The 18,100-nt window shown below is 51.8% G+C and overlaps 1 long non-coding RNA gene across 1 annotated transcript; it reads right to left on the reverse strand.

Moving 5' to 3' along the window:
• Window positions 1-343: 343 nt before the first annotated feature.
• Window positions 344-5,771, reverse strand: LOC107054811. Its single transcript, XR_003071235.2, has 3 exons — window positions 5,576-5,771; window positions 1,419-4,556; window positions 344-697 (listed from the first exon to the last, which is right to left on the reverse strand). It is a non-coding gene; the product is annotated as an uncharacterized LOC107054811 (long non-coding RNA).
• Between the last annotated feature and the right edge of the window lie 12,329 nt (window positions 5,772-18,100).

The following is an 18,100-nucleotide window of genomic DNA, read 5'->3' on the forward strand; positions in this document are numbered from 1 at the left end:
TTCTCGAGCAGTAACGAGAGCCAGAAACCTTCTTACAGCAACCCACAGGACAACGACAGTCAGTGGCAGATTGGATCACTTTGAAAAACACGGCAGATCCTGAGCATCAAAGGGAAGTTGGTGACCTCACAGAGTTCGGAGCCGTTTTTGCCCAGGTTTGCCTTTCCGTTTTGGCCTTTCTTTAGAGCAGAGCCATGCGGGTTCCCCAGCAGTGCAGCTCCCCTCCAAGCAGGCAGCGCTGCTCCGGGCTGCGCTCACATCCAAACTGAGCTCCGGCTGCAGAGCTCAGCGTCACTGCTGGCATTCAACCCACAGACAAAGACAGCTTTACAATAGTTGCCTGTATCGAGTTCGCCAGTTTTAATTACAACACCCCACAGTGGAAATTTCACAAAACGTTTTATCCGTGCGTAAAATTTAATTAAACAAACAGAACCCTAAAGAAAGCATTACATTTGTCACAGCCAAATCTGCAGCGAAGCAGGGTATTTCCTGCGCTTCCACATGGGTTGTGTCTCGGGATTGACAGGGGTCGTTGCCTTTGATGCAGTGCAGATGGAAAATCAAAATGGCAGGGCTCAATGCCCCTCCAGCAGGCACAGTGGGACGGTGGGCAGCACAGTGGGACGGTGGGCAGCAGTGGCCGAGCTCTCCTCGTGCTGCGGTGGAGGTGGCAGCGGTGCCGGTCGTGATTGCTCTGTGATAGATGATGGGAAACGTCTGCCTTTGTATTTCAAAGGCCATGATGGCATCTTTATTTGATAAAGCAATTGGATTATGTCTAATCCCCGCGCTCGGAGACATTTTATTAGAAAACACTTTCTTAAACGCATCTTCGCCACCCCAAGCGTGGTGTTAAATATCACTTAAAGGAAAGCTGTGACCAGGTTCTCCAGAAAATCTCCATCTACTCGATTTGGGGGCTGGGTTTGGATTTAAGGCACTGTTGATGAAGTCTCCGTTCTGAAAACAGAAAGCAGGCCGTGCTCTTTAAGGAGCCTCTGCCGAGGAGCCCAGCAGTGGAGACACCCCATTTGTGAGCAGGTGCTTACATCAGTTTACGCTCTGATTCAGGATGTTGTGTAGGAATTCGGATTCTGTCATAATGAATAATACGTGCCCGAAACACAAACCCTGTAAATTTAGGGAAACAAGCTGTCAAGCTGCCCGAGCAGTGCAAACAGAGGCGAGCGCCGTGCGCGCAATACAATGCGGCGTCTCAGGCACTTCCTGCAGCACGGGCTGCGGGACACGCTGCTCAGATCAAAGCCGGAGCTCAGGGGGGAGGTGAGGGATGGAGTGCTGGGAGCTGGGCACCGCGGGGCCCTCATAGCACGGCCCTGGGTACGAGCAGCTGGTGGGGCTCCTTGGGGTCGTGGGAGCGGGGCCCGGACTGCGCCGAGCTCTGCCACACTCACCCCAAGCCACAGGTGAGGTGTCGTTCTTCTCTTCTCTGTCCTCATGGTGGGAACGTGGCCAAGGGCTGTCGCCTTTCAGTGGTCAGGCTTCCCGAGCCAAAATAGCTGCCAGCTTTCTTCATTTGCGTGGATCAGGCGTGTTTGAGGAAAGCCCTGCCTCGCTCCGCTGATCTCAGCCTTTTAGACCAAACTAATGCACTTCCTGGAGACGTGCGTTACGCCGTTGTAACCAAACCCCTTTGACCCTTCTTGGGCATCCATCACCCACCCGAGAGCCAAGCAGGGTTCACTGAGCCTCCAGCAGGGCGCTGAGCCAGGAGAACCTCTCCTGTTTCATCCAGGGACTTCTGGAGCTGCTTTGGCCACAGAGCTGAGCAGTGTGGAACTTGGAAAAGGAGGGAAGAAATCCAGAAATTGTAACGTCAGTTGGAACAGTCTTGGTGAAAGGGATCGATGGCTGGATTCCTTCATCTCCCAAATGAATGCAGTAAGGTGGCCTCCGTGGAGAGCAACCGCCTGGGAAACAGGGATGAGTGAAGCTGTGGATGAGAAATGTGCCCATTTTGCTCTGCGTGTGGTTAATACGGGCCCAAAAAGTGATGAGCTGCAGCCTCCTGGTGACTGGATCCTGTCCATGCCGAACTGCCCCAGTTCCCCCACTACACCGCAGGCGGCAGCAGCTCCTCCTGCCCTGCAGGTTCCAGAGAGCTGTGGGGATTTCTCACTTGTTTGGCAAGAAGGTTGGCTTTCTCCCAGGAGAGAGATGTGCTGACTTCACCCGAGGGACTCGTTTTGGGGTGGGGTGGCAGTGTGTGAGGGAGCACAGCTGTGTGCCTGAGCGCTGTGCAGACACCTCCAGCATCGGAAACCCCAATCCTGCCTTCACAGCCTGTTGTCTGGTGCTTGTAGAACCGCAGCTGAGTGCATGCAAAAAGTGTTTGAACAAAATGCGTCTGCAGGGAAAGAAATGGTTTGCCAAAAATAGTGAGATGAAGAAGTTCAGCTCCCTGAGCTGTTGTGCTGCTGAGCTGCCTGCTCACCCTGGAGGTGCACCAGCTCAACCCGAGTGACCAGTGGGCAAAAGCAGAGAAGTGTTTTATTCCATGGCTGGTATTTCACTGTACGAGGGCTTTTGAAATAAGGAAAAATGAGCAGAAATTGCAGTGGGCTTAGCAGACAAAATTGAGCAGTTGACTGTGGCAAGGCACACAGTACTTAAATGCAAGAGCTGATCTAATCGTTGTTCTCGAGGAAGCTTTTTGCTGCATTTTAGCACACAAAGCTTTTCGTTTTCTCTTTTGTGGCCTGAGCTGCTATTTAAGAAAGCAAAAATCAATAAACCTTTCCAGCTTTCAATCTTTTGCCCCAAAAGGTGTTTTTTTGGGTAGTGTTTTGTCATTCATAAGCTGTGGCGACAAATCCTTGACATCATTCGTGGATAATATCGATCAGCTCTTCCGTTGCGCCAAAGGACAAATAGAAATCATTTATCTGTCTGGACTCCAAAACAGCGAAAGACAAAGGGCTCTGCCAGCCACCCATGACAATCAGCAGCTGAAGGTATTAGCGGGGGGTCAAGTTCAGAGGTCAGCGGTCAAACAGGTTGTCATCAGTTTCTCACAGCTATCAGAGTGGAAAAACCCAGCTGGTTCTTATTAGCCAAAGCCCGGGCTGGGGCTGGGCAGGGAGTGGGGCTCAGTGCTGTTTTCCATGGTCATCACCGCTGGCATCGCTCTGAGCTCCGTTTGTTTTGGGGAAGTTGGGTGATTTTGCTGCATCTTCTGCACCTGCTCTGAGGAAGTCTCTTCCTGGGTGGGGAGCCCCAGGCCTGCTGCTTCTGATCCATCTCCCACGTGGATCTCTGCTGAGGAAAGCCGGAGCTCTGTGACTTCAGAGCACGGTGCTGCATCCCACCATGGGGGTACCGCTCCGAGGAGCACATCAGTTCCACCTCGCATCGGTGCCACCAAATTACAGCTACCAAATGCTCCAGCCGAGGTACCTCGTGATGCCCTATGAGCCCTGTGTTTGGAAGGAGCGAGCTGTCGGTGCTGCCGTGCCTGCACACAGCAAGCCTGCAAGCTCTGAGTCAGCACCAGCCTCAGGTCCAGCACATCTGCAACAGAAAAGGCAGCTGAAGGAAGATATCTGCTGCCATTAAACAGACACCTCTACAGTCTGCAGCCTGCAGGGAATCAGGATGTATGGCTGGAGGGACCCTGCCCTCACACTGTGACCAGTTACCTCCCGCTCATCCACAGCCAGTTGAGGCAATGGAGGGTTTTTCACAAGCAGTGTCTCGCAGTGCGGTAGCGAGGCTGGCTCCGTGCATCTCAGACAGCTTGGGAAGCTCTTGTGCAAACACAAATTCCCTCTGGATAAATAAGCCAGGTCCGTGAGACAAAGCCCATGTGGCACACGCAGCGCTGTGCTTAAATTCCTTCTCCCAGATAGAAATTCTCCCTTTTATTTCACTTTATTCTCCCAAGGACGCTGTCAAGGTCACCACCAATCCTGATGCTCCAAAGAGTGTATCAGGGATACAAACCCATTTCGCCAGGCTATTGTTGTATGTATCCTCCTGTGCATCCAACTTCATTTCCACTTCAATTTTATCAACCTTCCGCTGGAGACTCAAGGAGATAGGAAACAAGTACTGACACGAATTAGCCCGGAGATTGACTGATATAGCTCAGCCCAGGGAACCCTGGGTAAAGCCTTCTCGAGGTTCTTTCTCTCCCCCTCTCTCTCTTTCTCCGTCTTCTTTTTTTTCCCTTTTTCCCCCCTTTATTTTATCCACTTTTTATCCATCGCTGTCAGTCACCTGTCAGAGATGTCACCAGTCCTGCCCATGGTGCCAGGCGGGGCGGGCAGGCTGCTGATGGGGTAATTTGCCAAAAAGCACCCAGTGCATCGTGCTGAGGGCTGGAACAGCCCCGTGCTCCAAACTGCCAGGAGCTGCTCGCCCCTTGCTTGGGGATACCAGGGCCCTCTGCACCCCTTGCTGCCCTGCGCTCCCACAGGGATGGATGGGGACACGGGAGCTCTGCCCCCTCACCCTGGGCACGCTCCGGTCCCGATCCTTCCTCGGAGTTGCAGGGATGGGGAATTTATGCTCTTCGGGTTCAAAATGGGCTCCTAAGGAAAAGGGGAAAGAGAGAAAGAGAATGAAAATGATTTTAATTTTTTTTTGGCGTAGAAATGAAGCTGATATTGAAAGTGAGTAAATTTTAATGAAACGGTGCAAAAATGACATCATTTACTCAGAAATCATTAATTTGTCAGCATTAATATTTCAGCTACAACATTGCCTGTCATTCTGTGCCAGCAATGACTGATAAATCTATAAAAGTGTGCTGCTAATTTACTGAATATTTATGTGCAGTGTCATTTGCAGAGTAGGATTTGAATTTATTTCGCTCAGTATTCAGCTGGAGAACATTTCTAGCAAACTGAAAATGAGCAGCACCAGGCTGTGCAAAGGAAAACCAGCCAAACTTCCTAAACAACTAGCTGCCAGGCAAAGCATGGGCACAGTGGGATGGCATGGCATGGGGTGGGATAGGATGGGATGGGATGGAGGAGATGACATGGGCTGGGATGGGATGGAGGAGATGATATGGGGTGGGATGGGGCAGAAGAGGTTGATGAGATGGGATGGGATGGAGCGTGGCACCACTCAGCCCTGGGGCTGCCCTGCCAATATCTGTTGCATCAACAGCACTGTTCATCTCCTGATCCCCTTAAAGGTATTGGCTCATTACTGCACCTCCCATCTCCTCCTTTGGCAGTACAGGTTTTTGAAATGAAGTAGCAGGTCTCGTTTGGGGTCAGATAGAGGAACATTGCTTTCCTTTTGCAAAACCAAACGCTCTCCATGCCCAGAGGGCCGTCCCCTGCACTCACTGGGGCTGCAGAACCACCCTGCAGCGACCTCACCCTCTGCCCAATGCTGATGTGGAAGCACAGGAGTAAGGAGGCACATCCCGGGGTGCTCCCCAAGCACCATATCCACCACAGGTCCCCATGGTGGGACATGCTGATGGCTGCTCCTTGTCCCTGTACCACTCCCGATGGCAGCAGTGCAGATAGGCCACCAGCACTGGGTTACCCGTGTGCCCAGGGAACCTCCCTGCCATGAGAGCCGTGCTGCTCACCCAGGGCCATCCGTTAGGCTGAAGACCACAGGAACTGCTGGTAATTAACAGGCGTATTAATCCAGTAGAACACGATAGCCTTATTATAGTCACATTTTTCACTTTCATCAGAATAATATCATATTATATTAATATTTATTTCTTGCTAATGGGCTGTGAAATGAGCTGGGTGAGGTGTGTGGCGGCATGCGGTGCAGGAGGGTGGAGCAGGGGGTGCATCACAGAGCTGCTGCCTCCTGGTAACCCCTCGTGCCCTCCCCTTGGTTACCCAAAGGTGCCAGGAGCATCACACTCCCTGCGAGACGGCAGTGCTGCTGGCAGCAGCCCATCCTGGCGCAGGTGGCAGCACCAAGGTGTGCTCCCTGCCCGTGGGCAGGCAGTCGGTGCAGAGGGCACAGCCTGGGAGGAAGGGAGGACCCGCCGGGCTGGATGTGCTTGCATATGGCTGTCATCACAGTGGAGATTTACTTTAAAGAAAGGAAAAAGATCTTGCTTATACTTCACGCTCACATTTATTACTCCGGAAAATAAGGTTGGTGTGAGAGTGAGGAATAAATCCCTTCTAAAAATACATTGGGTGAATGCATTAATTTTCTATGGCACATGGATGAGGGCAGGAGAATGAATTTAAACGTGATTCATTCTCCAAAACGGATCTTAAGCCTTTTAATTGTTGAGTGTTGGCGCAAAAAACATATTATTTATGAAGCCGTGGCGTGGTTCTACACGGCCTCTGTGCCTTTTTCCTTCTTTTAAAGCAAATCTCATTTATTTCTTCCTAAAAGGTGCTCCCGGATCTAATATGAGCGTGATGAATATTTAATTTCCAGCACAGGGTTGGTGTGGTGCAGGGCTGCTCCTGCAGGTGCTGCCTTCGGGCTCTGCCCAGACCCCCTCTGCCCACGCTGATGGAGCCCGTGGGTATCTTTGCTTTCTGAAGGCTTTGGCCCCTATTTCCACGTCACTGTGCTGCAGCGGGGCTGGGCAGGGCCCTCTTGCTATGAGTTCACCATTGAATGGATGCTGGGGAGCCGGATGGTAACTGCTTCCCAGGTGGGTTGTGCTGGTGATGCTGGGCTCGTTGTCACTGCCCATCTCGGGCTGCTCCCTTCCTGGGGCAGCTGTTCCTGTAGAGCTCACGTGGGTCACAGCATGCAAAGCGTAGGCGGCACCAGAGAGACCTCGCTGTCGTAGAACTTTATGGCTTTCTTAGAAGTAATGTGGTCACATAATAAAAGCGTTTCACAGGAGAGGAAAACTCCTGGTTTTCAGCTTAATCATTAGTAAAAAATTATTTCCTGTGATGTTAAGGATCTAATTGGTCCAATCGAAAGGCACATGAATTTAGGCTCATCTGAGGGATCTGCGGGTGCCCTGCCTCCTGTGTGGGGGCTGCACGGGGGAGGTGATCCCGAGGCTGGCAGGGACTGTGTGGGCCGGGGAGCACTTTCTGTGTCACAGCCTGGCTGTGCAAGCCACCAAAACCTGTTCCTTCTCTGCTCTGGGAGATCACAGTCAGTGCAGTGCCTGGTGGGCGAGGAGGTGAAATCTGGGGTTAGTGCAGATTGATCGTGGAACCATCGAATGGCCTGGATTGAAAAGAACCTCAAAGATCATCCACTTTCAACCCCCTGCTATGGGCAGGGTCACCAACACCAGACCAGGCTGCCCAGAGCCGCATCCAGCCTGGCCTTGAGTGCCTGCAGGGATGGTGTTAGGGCGGACTCCCCTGTTCCCGGCCCTCCCCCATGCTGTGTGTGGCTCTGGCTCCCTGGGGAAGCAGACACGGGTGCTGCCCAGAGATGTGGCTCTCTGCATCCCGCAAACCTCCGAGCAACGCTCTATTCAAAAAGCATTGAGTGATTTGTACCAACGAGACCCCACAAAACACCAACCTGCATCCATGCCTCATTAGTCCCAATTTCCCTTAACAGAGCAGATCTAAATGGTTTGACCCCCAAATATACTGCAAAAGCACTTCTCAAAGGCACTGCGGGTGCTCCGGATGACCCGGTGTCGGGCACAGAACCACCGCTGGGATCCACTCTGCACGCATGGGGCTGAGGATTACCCATCTCCCCCCCCCCCCAGCATGCCCTGCTCTGCTGGGTGACCCCACAGCCCAGCCCCAGCTCACGTCTTCTCCTCGCCGGGCATCCCTGCGCTGAGCCTGACCAGCCCCACATGCCTCACCTTTTCCCCCCAGCCTGATAAATGCTCCTTCTGCAGTTAATGTAACCTCCCCAAACGTCCTTCATTTGTCAAAGATTGCAGCCTTTTACGGCGGGTCATTATTTCACCAGGAATTTGAACAGAAATATTTCCAGTCCACACCGAGCAATCTATTTCACTTCCCCACCCACCACATTAGCCTCTGAATACTCTCATTATACCATTACTAATTAGAAATTCTCTCAAATTGGCGGCTGCATTAAAAAAAAAGACAGTGTGCTGAGCATATGGCATAATATCCTATTAATGAACACTCTAAATTCAAACTCAGGTCAGCTGCTCATTTCTTGCTCATGACACCCAGGCAAGGGGGGGGGGGGGGAGAGCAAATTTTTTTTTAATGCTTTTTTTTTCCCCCCAGTGTTGCAGAATGTTGAATGCCAGGCATACAGTGGTGCCTTAGGACAATGTTTCATTTGATTTACTCAATTTTTGGTGAAGTTGTAAAAATATATACGTGTATATGTAGATATGTATGTCTGAGTGCTTATGTATGTTACAGACCCATGCATTTACACACCAGCAGTGCAAGCCAGCGACTTGCAGGCCTGCGTGCTGCAGCGATGCATCTTGCAAAGCAGAGTGAGCATGCACTGTGCAGCTGCATGCCAGGAGCTGCACCTGTCCTGCTGCCCAGTGAATGGTGTGCAGTGCCAGTGAGGGGCAGCGGGAGGAGCTGCAGCGTGCATACTTCTCTTTTGTCTTTTTTCTTTTATTTTGTTGTTATTCTTTACGTGTGTGACTCTCTGGGCTGTCCGCAGTGGTGTCAGTGCTACAAACCTGCCTGGGTTTCTGGAGATGCACAAAGGTTCCCAGAGCCGGTTGGGTATTTTAGCACGGCAAAATTTGCAGCACAGTAGAACAGCAAGTTTTTGTGCCTTCCTTTCCTCTGGGCAGGCGAGCCGTCAGGGCTTTAGGTCCCATCAGTCTTGTTGTCACTGAGGTTTATAAAACTACCAAATGATATTATGTCAGCTGATTCTTTAATGGGATAATCATTAGCCAAGACCTGAGTAAGGTTTTTTTGCCATCACTAATTTCACCTCAAGGTGAATGCAAGGCAGAGCCCTCCAGCATGCCGTTTGCTGTGCTGTGTGCGCTGGCTGCACGCTGTGCCATTGCACCAGCTCCTGCTCTGCCGTTCAGGACGCACCACGTGCCCCTGTGTGTGGCACAGCTGGGTGAGTCACAGCGGGGAGTCACCCTCCTGGCCCACACCCTGCAGCCCATGCCGTGTCTCAGCCATGCAGCTCCATGCGAGCCGCCGCGCTGTCCCTGTGTTGGCCGCTGTGGATGCGCGAGGCTGATGGCTGTGCTCCGTGCTGTGACCTTTTGGTAAACGTTGAACAAGTTTTGGCTTTTCTGCAAAGTCTTGACTCTTCCATTGAAGACAAATATTTTGTCCCATCAGAAATCCAATTTTCTGTCAAAACAGTTTTCATTAAATATTTCCACGCGGCCTCGGGTAAGTATTGATTTAAACTGTTACAAGGGAGAGAAGAATGAGGCTTTGTCTCCTCTAAGATCGCGTTCATTCACCAATTAAAATTACAGTAGAAGTGAGTAACTGCTGCTGCCCCAAAGGGGACTGCCTGGGGGATAATCACACACATCGGTTCGTGCAGTGCCGTCCTCTGTGCGGTGGGGTCAGGACAGGGGACACGGAGAACCTCACAGCAGTGCACCAGGGTCCTATGGTTGGCACTGGGCTTTTACTCTCTGTGCTCCTAATGGTGCAGCACCAGGGAGCTCCCACACCCCAAAAGATGCACCGCTTGCAGCGCTGTGGGGCAGAAAGTGTGGGTCTGGTGCCCTTCCCCCCCATCCCCCTCCTCAAGTGCCCCTTGGGCTGCAACCCCCATCCTCAGCATGCCCCCCAGCCCTGCCATCCTGGGGCACTGAGGTGAGCGCTGCGCTGCCCGGGAGGAACTGAGGTTTTATTTCATCTGCACTGGGGTCATTCCTGAGTTAATTATGTAAAAATTAATGTGAGCGTCTTTCGTGGTACGTATGGGCCATCCGTGGAAATTGAATTGGGCAAAGTGCTGGTTAAGCTAATCACCTGCAAGTCATTATGATGGCTAAGCAGAGGGATGCTGTAATCTGCTGGGACTTCTCGAAGACCTGATGGAAGACCAAGTTAAAGACCTGTGGTTTTAATCATAGCGGATCCACGATGGCGTGGAGGTGATTTTCCCTGTTCACGGGGAGCTCAGAGCCGCTTCCTCCCATGGTGGGAAGCTGTCATGCAGCCAGGCAGTGCTGGGTGCTCCCAAAGCCCCACTGCTGTGCTGGAGCCCCTTGCTGTGTCCCAGGGCAGCACTGAGCCCTGGCCCCTGCTCCATGGGGAGCCCAGCCGTGGTCTTCCTACCCCTGTAACCATTCACCTTCCTTACTTTGGGTGCCGTATTCATAACAATTTTTTATACTTTTCAAAGGCATAAAAACTTCAAATCAGTATTGATAAGTGTGAACAGCTTGCAGAGCATTTTCCCATCTGTTCCCTAATAGAAATGACCAGTGGTTGCGGTGCCTGCGGTGCCAGGCTGGGGCTGCTTCCCAGGCTGTGCCGGGAGGCGGCTGATGTCCATATCAAATCGAGATGCTTGTTGTAATGTTTGCAAAAATGTAATTTGATTTGCCTTTGTCAACAAAATCTGCAGAAACATCCCCTGCCTGAATAAATATCCCTGCAGGGTAGCACATGCTTTGTAAATAATTTTCATTGTAACCCCTTCTTCCTAGCAGGGTGGAGAGTTGAGAACATTCATCAAGTCTCGCATTAAGAAAATAATTTTCTTCTACCTAATTTGTGCAATAAATAAGGCCCACAATTTCTTGCTTCTGCAGCAAGGAAATGCAAAGAGCTGAGAGCAGTGCTTCTGAGACGGGCACTGCTCTTACTGCCATTCCAACCTCAGGTGCCCCCGCAGTGGCTCTCATGGGGGCAGCGACTGCTCTGCACCTCCAGAGTCACCTCCAGAGCACTCCTGCCCTCGAGCTCGGCTTCCCAGGAGCACGGAGCAGGCACACGAGGAGCCCATAGGGCAGGGCTGGATGGCCGGGAGGGAAACACGGGGGCACGGAAGAGTTTTGGCACCTGATTAGCTGCACCTTGGGTCACCGCTCCTCAGTTCCGACCTATCGGCCCCTTGTCTCGCTGGAGAGCTGGAGCACAGCTCTGCTGGGCTGGAAGGACACCAAGATGGGAGGATTGCTTTGTTTTTTTTCTGAATAGCAATGCAAATCTGTTATTTATATATGTTTTATGGATGGCATGTTCCTATCCCCGGGCATTTTGCATTGGAATTCAACTCATTGCAAGCCTATTACATGTTCACTAACTATAAACCATCTGATTTATATTCATTAACCAGTGGTAGACAGCAGCAGTGGCATAACTTGAGCACTGGACATGCCTCAGTCGACGGGTGAACTAAATTTCAGTTAATTAAGGTGCTGTAATTGTTGTCCAGTACAAGTGTCTTCAGGGCATTCACTTTGTAAATAATTTTTCACCCCAACCTTTCCTGCATACTTGGTTGTTCTCTGCAACTTCGTTCAAGCCATAAATTATTAGGAAATCAGCTCTCCTGCTCTTCTGGTGAACGGAGGCCGCTTTTTGGCTCCTTGCTCCGGGCAGAGATGGTGTTAATGATTGCCAAAGCATCCCAAAACTGCCCGGGAGCACCTCACTTCTGGGGGATGTTTGCTGCGGGAGCTCAGCTGTGTGGGCAGGACCAGCCCAGCGCCCGCTGCTGTCAGCTCGTGCCCAGCGGTGGCTGAGCCCCACAGACGGCATCAGACAGCTGGAAGGGCTCACAGCCATCCTCGTGCCCTTCCACTGCCACTCTGCGCCCAGGTCTGGTGGTGAGCAGTGCTGGGACACAGCCTGGGGCAGTGGGAGCTGTGTGCTGGGCCCGGCACAGGCGCTCGGTAACGAGGAGTTTGCATGTCATCAGTGCAGGCAAAACAAAAATCCCTGCTGCTCTCGAATCTGCGCGCACCAACTGCAGGGCAGTAATTAGGAGGGAAACTGGATGTGGAATTGAAACTGTAATTATGAGGAGCGGCTAGATGCTGCTGTAACGCAGCACTTGGCATCCCCCCTCTGCCTCTGCCTTGCTTTTTATCCCCACCTTTGGAACGACGACTGCTTCGTTTTGATTTCCAAAAAGTTCAGATTTGGAGGGGCTTTTAGTGTGGGGTGACTGCTGCTGCCATGTGCTGGGCTCACCGAGGGCAGGGCTGGCTTCGTCATGTGTGCTTCAGGAGGGGAGCGAAAGCCAAAGCTCCCCTGTGAGGTTCCACGGCAGTAACTCAGCACTCAGCTGTGCCTGCTGCCACCATTCTGCGGTCCCACAGTGGCACCCGCTGCACCTGGCAGCCTGCAAACAGCAGCCCTGCGCTGCACTGACAGCCCCTCATAGACCTGCCCGTCTGCAGACCTGCCAGTCTCTGGTCGTTCGTGCTCAGTTATTAATATAAAGATTCAGCTTCGCATCCGCTGGAGTGAACCTTGCATGATGCCTCTGACAGTAATTCAGTTGTAGCCTCAATCTGATGCTGGATCTCCAGGCCATGGCTATCCCGCTAGCCTTTTCCAATTTTTCACTACACCAGTCATGAATAAATCACCAAAACACATCAGATTGCTGAAAATGGAAATACCAGAGATAGGCACCAGTTCAGTAGTCAAAGAGCATCACCTTCCTGCAGCAAGCAGGCACGCTCTCTGCTCCCTTGTCTGCTCATCGCGTCCCATCCCATCACCTGGCAGCTCCCAGATGTCTGCAGGCTGCCAGTGTGCATCCTGTGCATCTCTGCTTTTAAATGCAGATCCCCGTGTGTGCCTTCTGCCTGGGGAGAGGCGGTTTCTATTCACTGGCCGTGTTGCCAGACGAGCCATCAGTAGTACCCAGCTGCTCTGAGAGCAGGGTTTGCCCTTTCATGCATGCCAGAGACAAGCACTGTTCATTTTCAGTACTTGATAGCAGAAAGAGCAACAAAATATTAGGTTTTCGGGTCTTTTCCCTGCCCCTAGCAAAATACGTTTTTCACAAGCCCGCAGGCTCTGATTGCGCAGACAGAACGATGCAGGCGGCTCATCCTGCTGCGCTGTCTGAGCCCATCGCCCGCTTCTGAGCACTCCACAAAGGTGCCAGGGGTGCCCCGCAGTCCCACCATCGCATGGCCCTGCTGTGCTCGTGGTCCCTTGGCTCGTGCTGAGACAGCCCTGGGCACCCCGCTCCTGCTGCGCCAGGCACCACACGTCCAGCAAGATGCAAATCCTCAGCATTGTTATCTACCTGATGCTCCCTCACTGCTGATTTGATTAACCTCTGACCTTCCTCTTTGCACCAACAGAGCTCAGTCTGAAGGGCTGAATGGTGCCTTTTGAAGCTTGACCCGAAGGGTGAAATCTTGGTTATGTCCCTGTCAATGGGAGCCTTGCTTGGATCAGGCCGTGTCTTCGTGCCCTAATCAGCCCGTTCTGGATGTTGGTGTGTTGGAGCCTCTCCCACGTGCTCTGTGGGCACTGCTCTGTGAGAGCTGCGGGCAGAAGGGGCAGTAAACCTGTATGGCTCAGATCACTTTGGGTCAGAAAATCTGCTACAACTTAAAAAAAAAAAAGCCCACATCACCACTCACCAAATAAATGAACTTCTTTAGGATTAGCCTCTCTAATTTCAGCATCACTTCTGTTTCTTTAAGTTTTGTCCATTCTGCAATGTGATGTTTTATCCGTGTTGTTCCATTAAACCCCCTGCTAATAAAATGTCAAATTAAAAAAAAAATTAGTATCCCTCCTATTGCAGAAAACCAATAAAATAAACCCTTACAAGGGAGGCAAAAGAAAATTTCCATCATTCTCTCCTTAACCGAAATCAAAATTAGAGCGTTATTAGAAATTTCATTAGGATGGAGCAGATTGGTAATGAAATTACATTCCAGCTTTCTACAAACCCGATGTATTAAGTAGGTTTGATCAATGATGTTCACACAATTAATTTTGTCTGATTGCTGAGGATTACTTTATCGACAGTCACATTTCACACTTGTGGGGTTTTTTTGTTTCCACAGTAAATTCCCAACGATGTCACATCACATGATGGCGAAGCTGGTTTGAAGCCCGGGCTCTCAAAGCGACTTCCAGCAGACCATGACGGGAATCAAGGTAGGGATGTCACCACTAATTGCATTGGCTATGGCGGCGCTCGTGGGCAACCAGGGGCCGGCTCAGGAGCCCCAGCAGCACTCGTGCATCCCGGCAGTGCCCAGCTGTGCTCTCGTCCTCCTGGTGGGGCACCGGGATGAGCCGGGTCTGTGAGCTGTGCCGCTGTGGGCAGCACAGGAGCCCGGCAGGACCTGCTTTGTTGTGTGCAGAGCTGCGAGGAGGGCTGCGGGATGCTCGCTGGCTGCCACAGCCGCGTCGTTGCGGGCAGATTTATTAAGCTCAGTCTCGGCAGCGGTGTCACCGCAGCTGGCGGCACATCTGGAGCAGGAGGAAGGGGAGGGCAGCTCCGTAAATCACGGGGTTGATTTGGGTGAGCGCTGCTGCTGGCTGTTAGGGTCGTCGTGTATGGTTCTGAGGGCAGCGAGCTCGTGCCCAGCCAGCAGCTGCAGTGTGTGCTCGTGCACCCCTCTGCTATTGTTTGGTGCATCACAAGGCGTTCAGTGACTTTGATACGGCAATGCACAGTGGCATCGTGGCGGCAGAGGGAGGTCCATCCGGCACTGTTGGTTTCCGTTTGCTGTTGTCAAGATTTCCAAAGCTGCTTAAGGAATTGTAGCACCAAACCCTGTTAGATCCGGGGGAATGGGATCCAGAAATCCCCGCCATCCCTTCTTCACTCTTTGTCAGGCTCTTGCTCCAAGCTGTATCCTGACGGGTGTCCTGCACAGGGCATGAGATGTGGCGGGGACAGGAGGGGCATTGCCACCATTCCTGCCTGCTGAGCAGAAAGACACGCAGCTTCCTTCTCTCTGCACCACAACACAACATCTGTTTGAAAGAACAACAAATACATGGGTGAGGTGTCCGCTGCCCCGCATCTGTTGCCAGCTGTGGTTGGGGTCTGCGGTGTGCTTGGTGTCTGCATTGCTGGGGCCGCCCAGCTTGTGTAATTCCTGTAAGATTTGAAGTGTGAAGGTATGAGAGAGAGAGATTGTTATCTCTGGGAGTAAAAAGTTGCCATTGTAACATTCAGATTCATTTTAGAAGTCATTTTTAAACCTTAAGTTAAGAAAAAAATACCTCGAATTAAGTGCCTAAAGAAGCTACAAAACCTGACTAATAATATTAGGGCTTGAAATTAACTTTTTCCCCCGTCTTTTCTGTGCACTGATCTACTGATGGATTAGCAGGGAATGAGCAGCCAATGATCTGCAGAGTCCCTCTTTTCTTTTTGAGAATGATGCATTTGTTCACATCTCTGTGGGGTGAGGTGGCTCTGTGGGTCGGGTCTCTGCATCTCAGAGCTCACCTGGCTTTCTGCTCCTCCAGCAAGGCTGGGCTCCTTGTAAAGTTTCTGTAGCTCAAGGCCAGGTGAGGAACCCCCCTTTTCTTTTCCCTGGACTATCTTCAGCAGATCTCAGGCCCTTTCTGCTGAGCATCCCACTGTACCACCCAGCTCCCAGGCAGGAGGGAGGAAGAGGCACATGGCCACGCTGTTCTCGCTGTGCACGCAGAGCAGAGATATGAGATGGATCTAATTTTTAGAGATGAGACATCTCATCTGTCAGATGCTGAGTGAATTAGAATAAGAGTATGCCTTTTTTTTTTCCCCTTAAAACAGGCCAAAGTTTTTATCAAGATGCCATTTATCAGCAGTGCTACCAGCCGCTAGCAGTAGGCATGCTGCCAATCATTTTATGGAAATAGGCAAGGACTTTAATGTTTGGATGCCCATCTGAATCGACTCTTGTTCATGTCAGCAGATCTGATGTGAAAGCAAAGGTGCCCCTATGCAGTCTAGTTACCATCAAACCTGTAAGTGTCAGCATTTTAAAGGCAAGGGACACAGTGCTGATGGTGGGCAATGTCACTGGTGTAACCTGTCTCAAAGACATTAGCTCCCACAGCCCTTCCTGCTCCTGGTCTCTCAAGGATTAGCTATGCCTGAAGTACACCTGCTCGGTTAATCTCTGCAGATAATTATTGGATACCTGCAAATCGCCGTACTCACGGGTTCATCACTGGCTGTTCCAGCGAGCTGCAACGTGGCGAGCGGCTGCCTGGCTTGGTCTGTAAGCTCTGGATTCTCACGTGGTCCTTTGAAGCAGCGTTTTGTATTTGGGGCTGACAGTTACTTGCAGCAGCTCTTCTTACTCCGTCATTGAGGTCTGTGTAGGGGATGATGCGAGTTCGGTTGGAGGCACCTGGAAAGAGCCCAGGAAAGAACTGTGCAAAAGTTGAATCCTGCAGGGTGCGCAGGGCTGGGGGCTGTCAGGACACGAGGGGCTCCGCTCTGCCCTGGCACAGGACTCGTGCTGCTGCATCAGCACCCGCTGTGCTCCCCAGCTCCCAGCCCCACGCATCCCCGCTCCCTCCGGGCCTCCCCGTGCCGCTGCGGCACTTCCCTCTCTCCTTCCCAACACCTTCCACTGCCGCTGCGGTCGCAGAGGCTGAGCTGCCCCGCTGCCGTGCCTGCACTCCAGGCATCTCCTTCCCCTCCCTGCCCTCCATTTGCATCGTGTGTCCATGAGCTCCGGAGGTCGGCGGGATCTGGAGGTGACCCTCGGGTGGGCGGCAGGGGAGGATGCGTGGGCACTGCCGGCACCGCCGGGCTGTTGACATGAGAAGTGATTAACACGGGTAGGACAGCGAGAGGGGAATAAATAACATCCTAATCTCTGGCACCATCGTTCCTTTGATGAGAACAAAAAATATGAAGACTGAAAGATCAAAATAACTGTATTAGAGCATGAAAAGGGAAATGCTCTTTTAACCACCGCTGTTCAGATCTATCTCCCAAGATCTGACATGCTGTAATATATTTGTAACACAGATGTATATTAGGGGGTAAAGCCGGTGATTAATTTGCTTTACCTTTTCAGAGCATATACATAAAAACCTACATTAGCAGAATTAGCATTTTACCTGTCTTTGAAGATGTTTTGCTTTGAAATGTATAAAGTCCTGTCGGTTTTATGTCTCTCAGAAGAATAAGGGCTGTTGTTTGCTGCGGAGCCTTCCCCCGGCCCACCTCCTCCCGGCTCGTGCAGGCAGAGATGCTCTGGGGTTTGTCTCTAATTACTGCCTCACCACCCTCTGGGGCATTGCTGTAGCTGCTGCCCATATTCACCCCTCTTGACTCATAATTGCTTTTGAAGCTTCTGAGACTAGAGATCAAAGTATTCGTGTCATTCATGTTCCTGTCAAAGGTCTTATCGTCAAAGCACCAACTATATTTCGAGAGACGTCTCCTCTCGAGAGCAGCACACGGACTCACCGCTGCCTTCGCTGCTCCCGGTTGCAGCCCCGTTGCGCAGCAGCGCAGTGCTGGGAGGGAAGGCACTGAGGGGCCATCCTGGCCGCCCGCTGCCGTCACCCAAACCCCACACCCGGCTGTGATGCCGTTGCTGGCAGTCAGGGAGCACGGACCCGACCCACGCCGTGGTTGCGCATCCCCCCAGCCCAGCCCAGCGCTCGGGTTTGGTGATGGGAGCAACACGGACTCCTGTTGCAGCCTCGAGCAAAGCTGCTCTGCAGTGCCGCGGGCTCTCGGTGCTCCGTGGTGCTGTCTCCTCCAGCATGTAATTAGGGCTGCAGGGGGAGGCACACACGGACCCCTCGCTGCCCACGGCCGCGTGCAGCCGGGCTAAGCAGGGCAGCGCCGCACCGCAGCAACCTGGGATGAGTTTCCCTGCGAGCGCCCGGGATTGGGAGCAGGAGAAGAACTTTACAAAATTCTCCACGACCAGCGGAGCGGAACCTATTTTCTCTCACAATGCAATTAACGGCACCAACATTTACAAAATATGATTACAAGCACTTTGGTTAAGTAGAGGAAAGTATATTAGATAGCAGCGAGGGGTTGATCTTAATGTGCATTTTTTCGAGAGACTTGCATTTTCTTTGTGCAAATAAAGAGGCCCTAAATTCTCCATAGGCACTAAAATCAATGCAGTGGAACCATGATAACAAACACAGGCTCCACTTTTTGCTACATCCCCCAATTAATTAAGCCTTTCACGGGCATGTAATTAGGAACATTAGCAAGTCATAAAATTGCCGTGAGTCTCTAAATTATGTGCTGGCCCTCAGCAATTTGTTTTTAATTCCTTTTG

Source organism: Gallus gallus, chromosome 19 (assembly GCF_016699485.2).
Source record: "Gallus gallus isolate bGalGal1 chromosome 19, bGalGal1.mat.broiler.GRCg7b, whole genome shotgun sequence".
NCBI classification, from domain to species: Eukaryota; Metazoa; Chordata; class Aves; order Galliformes; family Phasianidae; genus Gallus; species Gallus gallus.